Consider the following 17,294-nt stretch of genomic DNA (forward strand, 5'->3'; position numbering starts at 1 on the left):
CTTCACATGGATGCGAGTGAAAGCCAGTCCTGTTGGATCAAGGCCCACCCATATTTAACCTTAATCACCTCCTCAAAGGCCCTATCTCCAAATATTTGGAATGGTGCCAGTGATTAAGACTTAAATGAGGCCGGGCGCGGTGGCTCAAGCCTGTAATCCCAGCACTTTGGGAGGCCGAGACGGGCGGATCACGAGGTCAGGAGATCGAGACCATCCTGGCTAACACGGTGAAACCCCGTCTCTACTAAAAAATGTAAAAAATTAGCCGGGCAAGGTGGCAGGCGCCTGTAGTCCCAGCTACTCGGGAGGCTGAGGCAGGAGAATGGCGTGAACCCGGGAGGCGGAGTTTGCAGTGAGCTGAGATCCGGCCACAGCACTCTAGCCTGGGCGACAGAGCGAGACTCCGTCTCAAAAAAAAAAAAGAAAAGAAAGAGCTTTACTGAAAAACAACTCACAATCATGAAATTCACCCTTTTAAACTATACAACCCAGTGGTTTTTAGTATACTCACAAAGTTGTACAACCATCACTCCTATCTAATTCTAGAACATTTTCATCAAATATTCTAAAAGAAACTCTATCCATTAATAGTCACTCCTATTCCCCATTGACCTCAGCCTCTGGCAACCTCCATTCTACTTTCTATAGATTTGTCCATTCTGGACATTTCATATAAATGAAATCATACACTATGTTGCCTTTTCTGTCTGGCTTTCATCTAGTTTAAAGTTTTCAAGGTTTATCCATGTTGTAGCATGTAGTACTCTATTCTTCTCTGTGCCGGAATAATATTCCATTGTATGCATATATCGTATTTTGTCCGTTCATCAGTTGATGGGCATTTGGATGGTGTAGTAGGCCATTCTTGCATTGCTATAAAGAGACACCTGAGACTACGTAATTTATAAAGAGAAGAGGTTTAATTGGCTCACAGTTCTGCAAGCTGTACAAGCATGGTACTGGCATCTTCTTGGCTTCAGAGGAGGCCTAAGGAAGGTTTTACTAATGGTGGAAGGCACAGAGGGAGCAGGTGTATCACATTGTGAAAACAGGAGCAAGAAAGAGTGTTGGGGGAGATGCCACAAACTTTTAAATGACCAGATCTCTCAAGAACTCCCTCACTGTCATGAGAGCAGCACCAAGAGGATGGTGCTAAACTGTTCATGAGAATTCTACTCCCATGATCCAATCACCTCCTACCAGGTTATATCTTCAACATGAGGGATTACAATGCAACATAAGAGTTGGCAGGGACATATATTCGAACTCTATCAGATTGTTCCCATTTTGTGGCTATTATGCATAATACTGCTATGAACATTCATGTACAAGATTTTTGGGGAACATACATTTTCACTACCTACGAGTGGAATTGTTTAGTCAAATGGAAACTCTATGTTTAACTTTTGACGAACTACCTACTACAATGATCTCCATAGTGTTTGCATTATTCTACATCTCTACCAGCAATGTATGAAGCTTCCAATTTCTCCATATCCTTACTAAAATTAGTTATTGCCTTTTTTTTTTTTGGGTCACCCAGGCTGGAGTGCAGTGGCATGATCATGGCTCACTGTAGCCTCGACCTCCTGAGCTTGCATGATCCTCCTGCCTCAGCCTCTCAAGTAGCTAGGACTATAGACACACATCATCACACCCATCTAATTTTTAAATTTTTTGTAGAGGCCAAGTGTGGTGGCTCACGCCTGTAATCCCAGCACTTTAGGAGACCAAGGCATGCAGGATCACTTGAGATCAGGTGTTCGAGACCAGCCTGGCCAACATGGTGAAACCTTATCTCTGCTAAAAGTCCAAAAATTACAAAAATTAGCCAGGTGTGGTGGCACACACCTGTAGTCCCAGCTACTTAGGAGGCTGAGGCAGGAGATTCGCTTGAGCCCAGGAGGCGGAGGTTGCAATGAGCTGAGATGGTACCACTGCACTCCAGCCTGGGCAAAAAGAGATAGACTTTGTCTATAAATAAATAAGTAAATAAATAACTTTTTTGTAGAGACAAGGTCTCCATATGTTGTCCAGGCTGGTCTTAAACTCCTGGGCTCCAGCAATCCTGTCTCAGCCCCCCAAAATGCTGGGATTACAGGCGTGAGCCACTGTGCCTGATCATTGTCTTTTTGATTATAGCCATTATAGTCAATGTGAAGTGGTACCCCATTATGGTTTTTTTTTAACAGTTAATGTTGTTGAGCATCTTTTCAAGTGTTTATTAGTCATTGGTAGATCTTCTTTGGAGCACCATCTATTCAGATCCTTTACCCATTTTTAAATTGGGTTTTCAGTTTATTATTGAGCTGTAATAGTTCTTTACATATTCTAGATACAAGTCTGCACTCATTTGCTCAGGCTGCCAAAACAAAATACCACAGCTCAAACATAAGAAATTTATTTTCTCACAGCATAGCTTTGGAGTCTGGAAGTCCAAGATCAAGGTACCAGCAGGGTTTGTTTCTGGTGAGGCTTTTCTCTTTGGTTTGTAGACAATTACCTCCTTTTTTTTTTTTTTTTTTTCTTTCCTTGAGACAGAGTTTAACTCTTGTTGCCCAGGCTAGAGTGCAATGGCGTGATCTCAGCTCACTGCAACCTCTACCTCCCGGGTTCAAGCAATTCTCCTGCCTCAGCCTCCCAAGTAGCTGGGATTACAGGGATGCACCACCACACCCAGCTAATTTTGCATTTTTAGTAGAGATGGGGTTTCACCATGTTGGACCGGTTGATCTTGAACTCCTGACCTTAAGTGATCCACCCCCACCCCTCCCCACCTTGCCTCCGAAAGTGCTGGGATTATAGGCTTGAGCCACTGAGCCCGGACTCTTCCTCTTCTCATAAGCACACCAGTCCTATTAAATTAGGACCCAACATTTATCATGTCATTCAACCTCAATTACCTTGTTAAAGGCCCTAACTCCAAATATCATCACCTTAGGGGTGAGGGCTTCAATTTATGAATTTGTGGAGTTACATTAATAACAAAATTCCTTATCAGACATATTATTTCAAAAAATTGCTTCCCATGTGGATTGTCTTTTTGCTTTCTTGATGGTGTCCTTTGAAGAGCAAAATGTTTTTAATTTTTATAATGTTCAGTTTACCTATTTTTTCATTGTTTGTACCTTTGATGCCATATGTAAGAAGCCTAAAGTCATGAAGATGTACACTTATGTATGCTTCTAAGAATTTATAGTTTTAACTTATAAATTTATGGGTTTTTTTCCCCCCATTTTGAGTTAATTTTTCATGTGGTTGAGGTAGGGGTTCAACTTCATTCTTTTACATGGAAATATCCAATTGTGCCACAACCAATGGGATATGTTAAAAAGATTATTTCCCCATTAAATTGTCTTGGGACATTTGCTGAAAATCAATTGACTATAATGTAAACATTTATTTCTGGACTTTCAAGTCTATTCCATTGATCTACATGTCTATGCTTATGTTGGTATTACATAGTCTTGATTTTTTTTTTTTTTTTTTTTTTGAGACGGAGAATCGCTCTGTGGCCCAGGCTGGAGTGCAGTGGCCGGATCTCAGCTCACTGCAAGCTCTGCCTCCCAGGTTTACACCATTCTCCTGCCTCAGCCTCCTGAGTAGCTGGGACTACAGGTGCCCGCCACGTCGCCCGGCGAGTTTTTTGTATTTTTTAGTAGAGGCGGGGTTTCACCGTGTTAGCCAGGATGGTCTCGATCTCCTGACCTCGTGATCCGCCCGTCTCGGTCTCCCAAAGTGCTGGGATTACAGGCTTGAGCCACCGCTCCCGGCAGTCTTGATTATTGTAGCTATGCTTGTTTGGAAATTAGAAAGTGTGAGTCCTGGCCAGGTGCAGTGGTTCATGCCTGTAATCCCAGCACTTTGGGAGGCTGAGGCAGGTGGATCACAAGGTCAGAAGATTGAGACCATCCTGGCTAACACGGTGAAACCTTGTCTGTAATAAAAATACAAAACATTGGCCAGGTGTGGCGGCAAATGCCTGTAGTCCTAACTACTCAGGAGGCCGAGGCAGGAGAATGGCGTGAACCTGGGAGGCAGAGTTTGCAGTGAGCCAAGATAGTGCTACTGCACTGCAGCCTGGGCGACAGAGCGAGACTCCATCTCAAAAAAAAAAAAAAAAGTGTGAATCCTCCAACTTTGTTCTTTTTCAAGATTGTTTTCACTACTCTGAGTTTCTTGCATTTCCACAGGAATTTGAGATCAGCTTGTCAATTTCCATTAAAAAAAAAAAAGGCAGGTAGGATTTTGATAGGAATTGCACTCAATCTGTAGATCACCTTGAATAGTATTGCCATTTTAATAATATTAACTCTTATAATCTATGATCACATGTATGCCTTTCACTTATTTATGCCTACTTTAATTTCTTTCAACATTTTGTCATTTTTAGCATACAAATCTTATACTTCTTTTGTTAAGCTTATTCCAAAGTATTTTATTATTTTTTATGCTATCCTAAGTGGAATTTGCCTAAACATTGTTAAATGAAGTTAACTTTGTTTTTGTAAAAGTTTTTGTAGAGACGAGGTTTCATATGTTGCCCAGGCTGGTCTCAAACTCCTGGGCTCAAAGGATCCTCCCACCCTGGCCTCCTAAAGTGCTGGGATTACAGGCACAAGCCACCACACCCAGCCAAAATGGAGTTAACATTTAGTTAACGGTTTATGGGAAACAGAGTTACAGTTTTAAAAGTTAGAGATTTGGCCGGGCGCGGTGGCTCAAGCCTGTAATCCCAGCACTATGGGAGGCCGAGACGGGCGGATCACGAGGTCAGGAGATCGAGACCATCCTGGCTAACACGGTGAAACCCCGTCTCTACTAAAAATACAAAAAAACTAGCCGGGTGAGGTGGCGGGCGCCTGTAGTCCCAGCTACTCGGGAGGCTGAGGCAGGAGAATGGCGTAAAAACCCGGGAGGCGGAGCTTGCAGTGAGCTGAGATCCGGCCACTGCACTCCAGTCCGGGCGACAGAGCGAGACTCCGCCTCAAAAAAAAAAAAAAAAAAAAAAAAAAAAGTTAGAAATTTACAGGTGATTTTCTTGTAGTGGCAACCATTAAAACTTCCCCACAAAATTTTTCTATTGGTTTTTCATCACTTTGCTCACATTTTCCTTTTCTTTCTACCCATACCTTTGCCTTAATACACTCGCTTAAGACATGTATAGACAAGCTCTAAGCGGCCTAAGGTGAACAAAAGAAAAGGGAAGGAGAATAAAGAAGACCAACTGTTTGTTTGCTTAACAGTTGAGGCATTTTTCATCTAGCCTTGTGCATGCAAACTGCACCATGTAAGATGTTATATCCCAAGCTTCTTCCTCGAAAAAAATTGCCTGAATAGAGAAACATGCCTACAGAAGTCAAGAGCTTTCTGCAATTTGCATTTATGCTGGATTAATTGTGACTGAGGCCCACCTCAAGCATAGGCGAAAAAGCTGCCAACTATAAGACCCATTTTCAGGCATTTAAGGAACAACCTACTCATGAATTATTCCCTGACCTGAAGGAGTTTGGTACTTACAGACACCAGCTTCCAGAACAGAGGGTGATTCCTTCTGCTTGAGGCATTAGGGATCAAAAGCAGTTGGCTCTGAGAAGGCTTATATTTTCTTAGAAATCTTTTACACCTGAGTGTTTTTACCTCTCCCATGAGGTCTCCAAAGAGTTTTTCAACAGATAAAAGGGCAGGAGAGTATCTGACCAGGCAGCGCAAACTCACTCCTTTACCTAAAACAGCTGCTCTGACCACAGCTGCAACTCGCAAGTTAGAGCATGCTGCAGGTGCAGAGGATAGTGCAAGGGTGTGATTTAAGCATTAGATCCAGCTGCTTTGTCCTCATGTTTCGCCACTGATGAGCAACACCTCTAGTTGGAACTGATTTTCCATAATCTTACCTTTCCTGGTCTCCATGTGTGTGAAGCACACCAAAAAAAAACCCACAAAATGGCCTCACAGGGAAAAAATAAAGTGTCGACAAAAAGAGTCAAAGTCTGTAAAATATTTGCTGATTTATTCTGAGCCAAATATGAGTGCTCAATAGCCTGCGACACAGCCCTTAGGAGATCCTGAGGACATATGCCCAAGGTGGTCGGGCTACAGCTTGGTTTCAAACCTTTTAGGAAAACATATGACATCAATCAATACATGTAGGACGTACACTGATTTGGTCTGGAAAGACAGGACAACTCGAAGCAAGGTGGGGCTTTCAGGTCACAGGTGGATTCAAAGACTTTCTGATTGGCAATTGGTAGAAAGAGGTTATTATCTAAAAATCTAGAATCAATAGAAGGGAATGTCTGGGTTAAGATAAGGGGTTGTGGAGACCCCTTAATGGTTCCCCTTAAATGTGAACCAAGGTTCCCATTACACAAAAGAAGCCCCCAGGTAGCAGGCTTCAGAGAGAATAGATTGTAGATGTTTCTCATCAGAGTTGGTTCTCTCCTGGATCAAGAAAGAGGCCTGGAAAAGAAAGGGGATTCTCTTCAGAATGTAGATTTTCCCCACAAGAGACAGCTTTGCAGGATTATTTCAAGATATGGCAAAGAAACATAATTTGGGGGTAAAATACTTCAATTTCTTTCAGGGCCTCTTATCTGTCTTGTGATGCTATACTAGAGTGAGGCTGGAATTTGATATCTCTTATTGCTACAAAAAGTCTGTTTTGTCAGTCTTAGGATCTGTTTTCATGTTAATGCTGGTCAGCTGTGCCTGAACTCCATCAGGGAGGAGGGTATAATGAGGTATATCTGACCCCTCCTTTCCATCATGGCCTGAACTAGTTTTTCAGGTTAACTCCATAATGCCCTTCGCCGAGAGGAAGGATCCATTCAGATGGCTGGGGACTTAGAATTTTATTTTTAGTTTTCAAAAGTCAGACAACCCACAACCTGGGCGATCCATCCCCTGATATATGGAGGCTGACTAGTTGAAAATCGTCAAGACTGTGGTTTTAATGGAGTTTTATGATAGAAGCCAGGTGCATAGTACTATAAATTGAGCCACTTCTTAACCATATCTTAAGCCAAAATATTAGGGGTCACAAGTCCCCGAAATAATGTGCAATTTGGAAATAACATCTAGATGCAACCCCAGACTTGTCCAAAGGTGTCATTCTTCTGCTATGTCACCAAAATTCCAACACTCAAAATTGATCTCTGATGTGGTCTGGCTGTGTCCCCACACAAATCTCATCTTGAATTGTAATCCCATAATCACTGCATGTCACGGGAGGGACATGGTGGAGGTAACTGAATCATGGGGGTGGTTTCCCCATGCTGTTCTTGTGATACTGAGTTTGTTCTCATGAGATCTGATGGTTTTATAAGGGGCTTTTTCCTCCTTCACTCAGCACTTCTCCTTCCTGCTGCCATGTGAAGAAGGATGTGTTTGCTTCCCCTTCCACCATGATTGTAAGTTTCCTGAGGCCTCCGCAGCCATGCAGAACTGTGAGCCAATTAAACCTCTTTCCTTTATAAGTTACCCAGTCTTGGGTATGTCCTTATAGCAGCATGAGAAGGGACTAATACAATTTCTAGTCACTGATAGAACATCAGGAAAAAGCCAAACTTGTAAATAAGGGAAAAGCAGAAACCCTCTAAAAAATACTCTGAGCTTGAATATTCAAGATTTTTTTCTAGCATTATGTAGGTGTGATACACATGAGGGTTTTTGTCTACCTGAATTGTCTGAGGTCTGGTGTCATATACAGGATATTCCTGAGAACTTCCTTTGAAAGAGGATATGCCAGGCTGGGCTTTATCTTCCACAACAACTGTAAAAAAAAAAATTTAACATTATTAGTGGAAATTTTTTTTTTTTCTGCCGGCATGCCGTGGTGCAATCCTAGCTCACTGCAGCCCCAAATTTCTGGGCTCAAGGGATCATCCTGCTTCAGCTTCCTTAGTAGCTGGGACTATAGGTGTGTGCCACCATGCCTGACTAATATTTTTATTTCTTGTAAAGATGAGGTCTTAGGGCCGGGCGCGGTGGCTCAAGCCTGTAATCCCAGCACTTTGGGAGGCCGAGACGGGCGGATCACAAGGTCAGGAGATCGAGACCATCCTGGCTAACACGGTGAAACCCCGTCTCTACTAAAAACTACAAAAAACTAGCCGGGCGAGGTGGCGGCGCCTGTAGTCCCAGCTACTCGGGAGGCTGAGGCAGGAGAATGGCGTGAACCCGGGAGGCGGAGCTTGCAGTGAGCTGAGAAACGGCCACAGCACTCCAGCCTGGGTGACAGAGCGAGACTCCGTCTCAAAAAAAAAAAAAAAAAAAAAGATGAGGTCTTACTATGTTGCCCAGGCTGGTCACAAACTCTCAGCTTCAAGCTATCCTCCCATCTCAGTCTCCCAAAGTGCTTGGATTACAGGCGCAAGTCACCACGCCTGGCTGGAAATCTATTTCTTGAGTGTACTTTCTTTAACTGCATATCTAGCACAATTTACCCCAATACCCATCCAGAAAAAGAAGCACTTGTCTTTAAAAATAGAGCCACAGATGCTCATATTTGATCCAAAGAATAAACCTCGAATGTGGTCCTAGGGCTTCTGATTCCCTGCTCCAGAATCCGTGGGAGCTGGGAGAGGGGACAGTCCTCAGAGTGGAAGCCTGGCCCTCTACTGGCAGCTTTGGGAAGACTGAGAGGTCCTGAACATGTGAGAGTTAAACTGAACTCTGAGATCTAGTTTTCCTTTCAAATGTTTCCATTTTGATAAAGCCATCAGGGCAGAGACTGCTGGCCGTCCAACAAAAGCTGGCCCTCCTTTCTACCTGGATTCAAGGCTGGAGTCCCTTTTCCAGCCTCCCTTGTAGTCTGGAGTGGCCATGAGATCAAATGCTTGCCAGTGGAAGCAGAAATGAAAAATAGGTCCCTATTCCAGGCCTGGTGTGTAAAGCCCCTCATGTGTGTAAAGCCTCTCCATGCTCTTTGCCTCCTTCCTTCTGGCAGGGATGGTACTAATCAGAGCCCCTCTAGATGCCAAGTAGGAGAGATGGCAGGGCTACCAGGAGCCTGGGCCCCTGAGTGACTGTGTGAAGCAAAGTCCTGCTGACCTAGAACTCCTGAATTGGACTATTAGTGAGAGAAACAAAGTGTCTGCCTTGAACTATCACATGTTAAGGCTTGTTGGTTGCAGCAGTTTAGCTTTTGACCCGAGTCACTGACATCACATGAATCACTTTAACTGTTTACCCTCTGTGATATTGTGAAATATATATTTGGCCTTCATCCCATTTTCTGGCATACAACTCCTAAAATCCTTGAAATCTCCTGAGTGCTATCTTTTTGTGTGTTAATGATGACTGACAGCTCAATATAAGGGATGGGGCTGGTCACTGGAAAGACCAAGGCAGGATTAGAGGGTTAGGACTTTCAGTCCTACCCCTAACCTCCAGGAAGGGGAGAGGAGCTGAAGGTTAAGTTGATCATCAATGGCAAATGGTTTAATCAATCACGCCTATGTAATGAAGCCTCCATAAAAGCCCAGGAGGACAGGGTTCAGAGGGTTTCCAGAAAGTTGAACACATGAAGGTTCCTGGAGGGTGGTGCCCTGGGGAGGGCATGGAAGCCCCTTGCCCCTTCCCTTATACCTTGTACTGTGCATCTCTTCATCTATAGCCTTTGTAATATCCTTTATAATAAACCAGTAAACATAAGTGTTTTCCTGAGTTCTGTGAGCCACTCTATTAAATTAATTGAACTCAAAGACAGGGTTGCAGGACCCCCAACTTGAAGCCAGTTGGTCAGAAGTTCCAGATGCTTAGACTTGCAACTGGTGTCTGAAGGTGAGGGAGCAGTTTTGGGGACTGAGCCCTCAACCTGTGGGATCTGATGCTATCTCCTGTGTTAAGAGAAAAACCGAATCCTGTAAAATATTTTAAAGAGGTTTATTCCGAGCCAATATGAATGACTGCAGTCTGGAGGAACAACGAACCCAAGAAGCCTTGAATAAGTGGTTCTGAGGCAATCGGGTTACAGTTTAGTTTTACGCATTTTAGGGAGACAGGAGTTACAGCTTTCAAGTCATTGAAGTTCTGTTATCCCTTTTCCCTCTAGTCTCAGTCCCCTCAGCTTCTCCTATACTCGGAGAAATAGGAGGAGGGGGCTGAGCACGGTGGTTCACGCCTGTAATCCCGGCACTTTGGGAGGCCGAAGTGGGTGGATCACTTGAGGTCAGGAGTTCGAGACCAATCTGGCCAACATGGCAAAACTCCATTTCTATTAAAAATACAAAAATTAACGGGGTGTGGTGGTACATGCCTGTAGTCCCAGCTACTCAGGAGGCTGAGGCAGGAGAATTGCTTGAACCTGGGAAGCAGAGGTTGCAGTGAGCTGAGACTGTACCACTGCAGTTCAGCCTGGGCAACAGAGCAACACTCTTGTCTTAAAAAAAAAAAAAAAAATAGGAGGGAGGAAAGGGCAGTCAGACTTCACGGAAGGGTTGGAACACAGGTGTTTTCCAGTGTGGTAGATTCCTGTCAGGGGTGGTGGTTCCCACCGTGGGAAGCTATCAAACCCGAGGTTTTCCCTCCTACTCCCACTCCCGCCCCCGCCCCTGCCCCCACGGAGCCGGCTGGCGTGTGAAATAGGAACCTCTTCAGCTTCACTTCCAACTTCTGCAGAGTTAACAGTAATGCAAGCTAAGGGGGTTGACAAGGTGACCTGGTGGGTCTGTGGCGAACACAGAGTGGAATCGAAGCCTCCTATTCCCAAGGTGTCCTTGTCACCACACACGCAGCCCTTTTACTCCATGAAAGAGAGGAGGGCATGCTGCCACATGCTCAGGGCACAGGGAAGGACGAGAAGAGCCTTATTCTGACACCTCCCATGTCAAGCTGAGACATTCCTGACCCCTAGAGCTTCTCCTCTCAGGGGAGGACAATTAGCATGGCTCACTTAGGAGGAGAGGCACACACAGTCAGAAGTGCCCAGGGAAAGAGCTGAAGAGAAACAGAGTAAGCAAACATTTCATATGGCTATGACCTACCCATTGCAAAATGCCTCCAACCTCATGAACAGCATTCTCCTTCTTTGAGCTCATGGGTGTTTTTTTCTGTTTAATAATAGCAAGAAGATTTTATGACATGAAACTGCCCATAAGCCATTTTTCCCAGATCCGGTGGTGACGTTAATCAACTGTGGGTCTGTGACAAATAACCAGAGAGAAATAGGTCAACAGGCAAAACCCACTGAGCATAAACTGTACCTTTGTGGAAAAGAAAAACAGCCAATTTTAAGTACTATGTTTCTAAACTAGCATTTGTGTTAGCAAATTCATTAATTGTAGAAATATTATTCAGAATTTAGAAATCACTTCTAGGTTGGGCGAGGTGGTTCGTCCTGTAGTTCCAGCACTTTGGGGAGGCCAAGGAAGGAGGATTGTTTGAGATTAGGAGTTCAAGACCAGCCTGGACAACATAGTGAGACCCCATCTCTGAAAAAAAAAAGTTAGCTGGGCATGGTGGCACATACCTGTGGTCCCAGCTACTCAGGGAGACCAAGGCAGGAGGATGGCTTGAACCCAGGTTTTCAAGGGTGCGATACTGTGATTGCATCACTGCACTCCAGCCTGGGAGACAGAGCATGACCCCATCAAAAAAAGAAAGAAAGGAAAGAAAGAAAGAGAAGAAAGAAAGAAAGGAAAGAAAGAAAGAAAGGAAGGAAAGAAAGAAAAGAAGGAAAGAAAGAAAGGACTTAACGGTTTTTCTTTTCTTTTTCTTTGAGACAAGGTCTTGCTCTGTCTCCCAGGCTGGAGTGCTGTGGTGCAAACATGGCTCACTGCAGCCTCCACCTCCTGGGCTCAAGCAATTCTTCCTCAGCCTCCTGAATAGCTGAGACCATAGGTGCCTGCCATTGTACCTGGCTAATTTCTTAAACTTTTTTGTAGAGACGGGTCTCACCATGTTGCCCAGGCTGGTCTTGAGAGATCCTCCCAGCTCAGCCTTCCAAAGTGCTGGGGTTACAGGCATGAGACACCATGCCCGGCCTCTAGTTTTCCCAAATGAATCAACTTACATGTATGTTTTGGGTGGTCAGTGCAAAGCTCAGGTGGGGATCAGGAAACAGGAGCTCCACCTCAGCTTAAGCACAAATTCTGACTACAAGGGGCATGCAGCCCCTCAGTCGTGTTGCTTACTTATCTGTGTATCTAGGGCCCTTTGCAGTTCTGCAGCTTGTAGTTCTCCCCAGGTGGGGCTGAGGGCCTCCTGAGAGGAGACGCTGTACCCCAGCCCAGCCAGGGCTGGATGAGGAGGATGCTCTCACACATGATGATGTTGTTCAGTGTCTCAAAGCAACTCTCAAAGCCTAAGCAGTGAGACTGGTTCAATTCTTGAGGAAAAAAAAATAATAATAGGCCAGGCGCGGTGGCTCAAGCCTGTAATCCCAGCACTTTGGGAGGCCGAGACGGGCGGATCACGAGGTCAGCAGATTGAGACCATCCTGGCTAACACAGTGAAACCCCCTCTCTACTAAAAATACAAAAAAAACTAGCCGGGCGAGGTGGCGGGCGCCGGTAGTCCCAGCTACTCGGGAGGCTGAGGCAGGAGAATGGCGTAAACCCAGGAGGCGGAGCTTGCAGGGCCACTGCACTCCAGTCCGGGCGACAGAGCGAGACTCTGCCTCAAAAAAAAAAATAAAATAAATAAATAATAATGCTAAGCCCTGGTCTTCTGCACTCTGATTTTATTTATTTATTTATTTATTTATTGAGATGGAGTCTTGCTCTGTCGCCTTGCTCAGCCTCCTTGCTCTGGAGGCTGGAGTGCAGTGGCACGACCTCGGCTCACTGCAACCTCCAACTCCCCAGTTCAAGCAAGCCTCCTGCCTCAGTCTCCCAAGTAGCTGAGATTACAGGCACTCGCCACCATGCCCAGCTAATTTTTGTATTTTTTTTTAGTAAAGACGGGGTTTCACCATGTTGGCCAGGATGGTCTACGATCTCTCGACCTCCTGATCCGCCCGCCTCGTCCTCCCAAAGTGCTGGGATTACAGGCACGAGCCGCCACGCCCGGCCTTCTGATTTAATTTGAATGCAGTCCTTGATGTTTTTTTCCCCCAGCTCTTGACCTTGAAGTCTTTCAGTGGTGACTCCAGCTCTCCTCTCCTCCTGAATCTCTCTTAAAAGTCTTCAGTGTTGAATGTCATGGTCACTCTAAGGTTAACTATGGAATTGTCTTACTGCCTTTCTTTGCCTAGGGCTTCATCATTTCAGAGGAAAAAAAACTACACTTCCCTGCTTCTGCCACCCCACAGCAGACAAAAAGACATTTGCAGAATCATCAACTTTTAATGATTCTGCTGAAATTGGGCTCCTCGGAGGGCCGCTAATGGAGAATGTGTGTCTGTTTTGAGATTCACAACCATCCCCCAGGTGACTCAGGTTCCTACGTGGCCCCTTTATCAAATCTGACCATCGGAGACCACGGTGAGATGGATTTCAGCTGAGGCTCTTCGGTGCAGGAAGCAATTGGAATGGGTTGGCTGAAGGTTTCAGGTGTGCTGAGCTCCAGGCTCCGGGAGAGAGGCAGGTTCAGAACAGCCAGCCACACCGGGCCCAGAGCCTGTATGAGTTCCAGGGTTCTGAAAAATGGTTGAGGCTGGGCACAGTTGCTCAGGCCTGTAATCCCAGCGCTCTGCGAAGCTGAGGCAGGAGGAAGGCTTGAGCCCAGGAGTTCAAGACCAGCCTGGGCAATGTAGTGAGACCCCCCTATCTCTACAAACAAATTTAAAATAAGCCAGGCATGGTGGCATGTACCTATAGTCCCAGCTTCTTGGGTGGCTGAGGAGGGAGGATTGCTTGAACCCAGGAAATTGAGGCTGCAGTGAGCATGGTCATGCCACTGCATTTTAGCCTAAGTGACAGAGTGAGATCAAATTTTAAAAAAAAGAAACCATGTTTGAATCCTGGAAATAAAATTTTTTGACCCCCAAATACAAAGAGAAAAATGGCAAAGTCAAATTAATATTCATTTATAAAACCAAATAGTAACGGCTCTAACTTTTTAAAAATAGTGAAATGGCTGGGTTTGGTGGCTCACGCCTGTAATCCCAGCACTTTGGGAGGCCAATGTGGGTGGATCACTTGAGGTCAGGAGTTTGAGACCAGCCTGACCAATATGGTGAAACCCCGTCTCTACTAAAAACACAAAAAATTAGCCAGGCATGGTGGCTCATGTAATCTCAGCTACTTGGGAGGCCGAGACAGAAGAATTGCTTGAACCTGGGAGGTGTAGGTTGCAGTGAGCGGAAATTGTGCCACTACACTCCAGCCTGGGTGATAGAGTGAGACTCTGTCTCAAAAATAATAATAATGAATAGTGAAATGTACTTAATGTGGAATATCAGCTGCTTGAATGTCCCTGGTATGATGTGGTGGAAGGACTCCTGGCCCGGGGAGAAGAAAGACACCAGACCGCTGGAGGTGTCCAGGGCTGTTTCAGCCCCTGTGGAGGGCCCACCAGGCTGGTGGAGCCCCTAAACACTGAACTGATGTCTTCCCCTTGAGTGTCGGCCTGCCCTTGTACAAACCTGTTGTGCCTTCTACAAGTGTGCACCCCTGATATCCTAGTCTCTGTCCCAAGTCCAGCTTGCAGTCTTGGATTCTTAGCATAAATTCCCCCTTTTTGCTTAACCCAGCTTGATTTGGTTATTTACTTATAAACTAAACTCTTAATTAAGGCAAGAATCCAAGCTTCTTGGCCAGCCCCATCCTCTTCCCACAGCTGGGCAATCTGGTTAGTTGGTTAAAGAAAGCAATGAAAATATTCAAAGCATTCAAATCAATTTCCATAGTAGACTGGTTTGGGGTTTCCACTTGGCTAGGCACTTTTGCTGAAATTATCCAAATTATCTGTTGCCTATTATATAAGCTTGTTTTTATGGTGTTTATTGTTTAGCGTCTGCATTTTTCTGCTAGAATGTAAGTTCCACGTGGGGTAGGAATCTTTATTTTCCTCATTGTTTTATCAAGTGCCTAGTAGATGCTCAATATATATGTTGTGGAAAAATGATAAACAGTTTCACTAGAAACATCCAGGCCCAATATTAAGCCTAATATCAGAAAGAACTCTGTTACCTGTAGTCTCAGCTACTCAGAAGGCTGAGGCAGGAGGATGGCTTGAGCTCAGGAGTTGGAGGCCAGCCTGTACAAACAGCCAGACGGACCCTGTCTGTGAAAAAAGAAGAAAAGACAGAATGCTGTTAGTTCACTATCAACTAAACTTTTTGCATCATTTTCAGAAAGATGGATGAGCAAAAGCTAGATTTAGCCTGGGTGGTGCGGTGGCTCACGCCTGTGATCCCAGAACTTTGGGAGGCCGAGGCAGGTGGGTCACCTGAGGTCAGGAGTTCAAGCCAACCTGACCAACATGGTGAAATGCCATCTCTACTAAAAATACAAAAATTAGCCAGGCGTGGTGGTGCGTGCCTATAGTCCCAGGTATTCAGGAGGCTGAGGCAGGAGAATCGCTTGAACCCAGGAGGTGGAGGTTGGCAGTGAGCCGAGATCCCGCCATTGTACTCCAGCCCGGACGGCAGAGTGAGCCTCTGTCAAAAAAAAAAAAAAAAAAAAAAGAGGCCGGGCGCGGTGGCTCAAGCCTGTAATCCCAGCACTTTGGGAGGCCGAGGCGGGCGGATCACGAGGTCAGGAGATCGAGACCATCCTGGCTAACACAGTGAAACCCGGTCTCTACTAAAAATACAAAAACTAGCTGGGCGAGGTGGCGGGCGCCTGTAGTCCCAGCTACTCGGGAGGCTGAGGGGGAGAATGGCGTAAACCCAGGAGGCGGAGCTTGCTGTGAGCTGAGATCCGGCCACTGCACTCCAGCCCCGGCGACAGAGCGAGACTCCGCCTCAAAAAAAAAAAAAAAAAAAAGATCTAAGTTTAGAAGGAGCTTCCTAGCTCATTTGATCCAGTTCCTTTATTTTATAGATGAAGAAGCAGGTGGAAGGAAAGGAATGACTTGTCCAAAGTCTCCCAATCTGATACGGTCTGGCTGTGTCCCCATCCAAACCTCATCTTGAATTCCCACGTGTTGTGAAAGGGACCTCGTGGGAAGTAATTGAATCATGGGGGCAAGTCTTTTCTGAGCGTGGGGACACGATGGGGATGAGATAGATGGGGGCAAGCTGTTCTCCTGACAGTGAATAAGTCTCATGAGATGAATCACACTTTTATTCTTGGCCCCGATTTTCCAGATTCAGCTGTTTCTTTGATAGTGAATAAGTCTCACAAGAGCTGATGGTTTTTAAAAAGTGGCATTTCCCTGTACAAGCTCTCTGATTTTTTGCCTGCACATAAGATGTGACTTGTTCCTCCTTTCCTTTTGCCATGATGGTGAGGTTTCCCCAGCCATGTGAAACTGTAAGTCCAATTAAACCTCTTTCTTTTGTAAGTAGCTCAGTCTCGGGTATGTCTTTTTTTTTTTTTAAGACGGAGTCTTGCTCTGTCGCCCAGGCTGGAGTGCAGTGGCCGGATCTCAGCTCACTGCAAGCTCCGCCTCCCGGGTTCCCGCCATTCTCCTGCCTCCGCCTCCCAAGTAGCTGGGACTACAGGCGCCCGCCTCGTCGCCCGGCTAGTTTTTTGTTTTCTTTAGTAGAGACGGGGTTTCACCGTGTTAGCCAGGATGGTCTCGATCTCCTGACCTTGTGATCCACCCATCTCGGCCTCCCAAAGTGCTGGGATTACAGGATTGAGCCACCGCGCCCGGCCTAAACCTCTTTCTTTTGTAAGTAGCTCAGTCTCGCGTATGTCTTTACCAGCAGCATGAAAACAGAATACACAACCCCAAACTGACAGCTGAAGACCAGAGCTGAACTCTCTCAGCTCAGATATCTCCCTGCTACAGAAAGCAACATCTCATTCATAGCACTCATAGGTGAGACACTGGGCAAAGTTTGCTTTTTCCCTCGGCAACAGCACAAACATTCCACGGTAAGCATGTGGTAGCTTGATGCTAAGGGAGTTGGCTCTCCTGCCCCAAAGTACCAGGAAAATGGAAACTTCAGACCGCAGGACTGTGGCAGTCAGTGTGCTGTCTACTCCGACCACTGGAACAGGTGTTGTTAGACAAGCCTGAAGCTGTATCCTGTACCCGCTAAGAGGGAGGACCCCAGGCAGTTTCCAGGATGAATCATACTTTTATTCTTGGCCCTGATTTTCCAGATTCAGCCGCTTCTTTGATAAAGTTCAACCTCCAAATCCCTTTGCCCCAGCCCAGGGTGCAATTGGATCCCCTTTGGACAGGTAACAGAAGAATTTACCATGCATGTACAATATTGTAGCATTTCGTACTCC

Source organism: Trachypithecus francoisi, unplaced genomic scaffold, assembly GCF_009764315.1.
Source record: "Trachypithecus francoisi isolate TF-2019V2 unplaced genomic scaffold, Tfra_2.0 Lachesis_group17, whole genome shotgun sequence".
Classification (NCBI taxonomy): Eukaryota; Metazoa; Chordata; class Mammalia; order Primates; family Cercopithecidae; genus Trachypithecus; species Trachypithecus francoisi.